We start from the raw sequence: 2,694 nt of genomic DNA, 5'->3' as shown, positions 1-2,694 counted from the left end.
GAGTAAACAACTCATAATTACTACCTGTATTTTATTTCAATTTAGTGGTAACAAAAGTGAAATAATGTAATAATATAACTAGCATACAACATAAACCATGAACCCACTCAGCAAAATCATTGTCTAGTACTACTAATGGCATGATAATAGTAACATTGTGGTATTTAGTGAATTCAAATTAACCATGGGAAGTTATGTACGAATGGAGAATTTTTATTTTAAGATCTGAATGGGTGGTGTCGACATATTTCAAAACCGATTTGACTTTTTATATATTTTAAAAAAATCAATTTTTTGTCCTAAGACTAAATGTAGTAAATATGAAACAAAATCTCAACCAGTTTCATGACTTCAATACAAGAATTAACTATTTGGTATTCATGTTCTAACTAAATGGTTTAAAATTTTAAATACCTTCATAGCTAAAAATTTCAACCACTTTTTCATACTCCATCCGTCCATAAAAATTAGTGTCATTTTGCTATTTCAGGATGTTCACGAAAAATAGTCTTATTGCTTAAAATGAAAGTTTTCCTCCCATACTTTTCTCACGTTTTCTCCTCTCTCTCATACTTACCTAATTTTTCTCTCTATTTCTCTTACTATCTCTGTTACTTAATTTACTCACTTTTTCTCTTCTTTTTTTTTACTTTATCAATTTTTCATCAAAACTCGTGATTCCATAAATGTGACTATTTTTTTGTATGGAAGGAGTTTAATACATTTATATATATAGTTAAAAAACTTAATTAATTTTTTATATGGGATAAGTTGACTTGTGTACTACCATGACTAAGCATTTAATTCATGTGCCTTTGGTTGGCACCAACTTCTTTCTAATTTACTATAAATCATTGACACCAACTCCCTTCTAATTAATAATACAGCGTGTAACCTTTTAATTTCTCGCTGAAAACTTATCCCTACCAAATTTATACTACTGCGTACTCCCTCCGTTTCATAATAGTAGAATCATTTTCCATTTTATGACATTCTATTATAGTAGAGTCATTTCCCTATTTATCAAAAAGTAACACTTTGTTCTCTTTACTTTTTTTCTCTATCCTACTTGATATTTAGTCTGTATCGATAAATTTTTGTTCTAATTCTTCAACGGTTATTATCTGGATTCATCAAATTTAAAAGCTATATTTCGCGAATATAAAGTGAAACCTATAGAATAAACCACTGACACACGTACATCCGTATAATCGACAATATACCGACAAATAAAAACAAATATTGATTCGAAGAAATCCGTTATCTAATTTTTGAATGCGTCATTAATATAGTAACTCATTGTTAACGTATAATCGACAAAATACCGACAAATAAAAACAAAAAGATTCGAAGAACTTTACTCCCTAATTTTTAAATATTTTAATGCGTCATCCATAATTATTTGTATCGTCGATTTAAAAAAATAAATTACATGCGTATGAGGTGGGACCCTGGCCAGAATAAAATCTCGTAGTACAATAATCAACTCCAGACAATAAATAGATTCGGAGAAATCGCTTACCCGTATTTGGTTATTAATTTCCGGAACACCAGGAATAGAAAATTCATATAGGTCTCAGTACCGACTTTTTTTTACGAGAGTGGGTTGACGTGGACCCGTCTAAGTAACACCTACACGAGCCGTAGCGCACCGAACCCGAGGATACCCTTAGTAATTAGTGTGAAACATAACTACCCCTATTTTATTCATCAGCAAGATTCTCTCCCCGCCTATAAATAGGCCTCGTTACTACCCTAAATCATACCACATCTCAAATTAAGCATTTGCAACTTCTTTTCTCTCTTTGCTTCCTCCGCTCCTTCAACACCACTTCTCTGGAAACAAAATTCAGAAGAGCAGGGCCAGAGAAGTCGCTGTGAGCAGCGATGCTGAGGCTAAATTGATTGCATTTACTCCCACATGCCATCTCTACGATTTTGACAGACAAAAAGAGTCTCTCTCTCTGTTGACAAAAATTATGTAAATTATTTTACTAATTTTAGTTGATTATTGATGAATTGAAACAGGATTGAAGAGTTCCAAAATCGGCATATGAATACGCTAGAGTACAGGGCCATGATGAAGTAATTAAAACCACTTTTTTTTTAAAAAAAATTTTTTGTTTAATTTTGATTTTTTCAAGTTCTTAATTTTTTTTTTCTTGTGCAATTTCGTGCGATTCTTGGGTGCACAGACTAAAGTGGCACGCGGAGGTATGTGCGTTTTTCTCAAATTCAAGAATTTTGGTTTCAAATCTCTTTACATATATTGTGGGTTTGTAATTAATTAGATTTATTTATATAGCAACAATTTATGGAGAAGTTAGACAACCTAAGCCTCATTAATGGTGAATCAAGCAAGCTGCACTATATTGACAAGTAATATTCTCTCTCTCTTAACTTGTGCGTGTGTGTGTGCGCGCATAAAATGACAATTTTGAAAGCTAATTAAGGTCACTTGATAGGGCCCCCGACTCAGCCCCGCGAGCTTGTCTGATCCAGGTCAAACTGCAACAACCGATCGAGGCTCGAAACCAGCTACAATAAGGCCATCCCGATCTTGAGACTTCAGCTCAGGAAATAGATAATTGAGAATCTTTTCGATCATGTATTTCCTTATTTTTGCTTTAGATTGGGTTTCAATTTTTGCTTTTTAGTATTTTATGGCCTGGATTAAATTTTTATATATTAAAA

General features: G+C 32.5%; 1 long non-coding RNA gene across 1 annotated transcript; it reads left to right on the top strand.

Annotated features, from left to right (window-relative positions):
* The first annotated feature begins 1,782 nt into the window (after nt 1-1,782).
* LOC125210513 (uncharacterized) lies at nt 1,783-2,694 on the top strand. The gene is made up of 4 exons (XR_007174372.2): nt 1,783-2,085; nt 2,196-2,214; nt 2,306-2,379; nt 2,466-2,694. It is a non-coding gene; the product is annotated as an uncharacterized LOC125210513 (long non-coding RNA).

This window comes from Salvia hispanica, chromosome 3 (assembly GCF_029641045.1).
Source record: "Salvia hispanica isolate PSC_SH4W2 chromosome 3, Shi_PSC_v1, whole genome shotgun sequence".
Taxonomy (NCBI): domain Eukaryota; kingdom Viridiplantae; phylum Streptophyta; class Magnoliopsida; order Lamiales; family Lamiaceae; genus Salvia; species Salvia hispanica.
The sequence above is the reverse complement of the archived record's forward strand: the minus strand, read 5'-3'. Positions and strand labels throughout refer to the sequence as shown.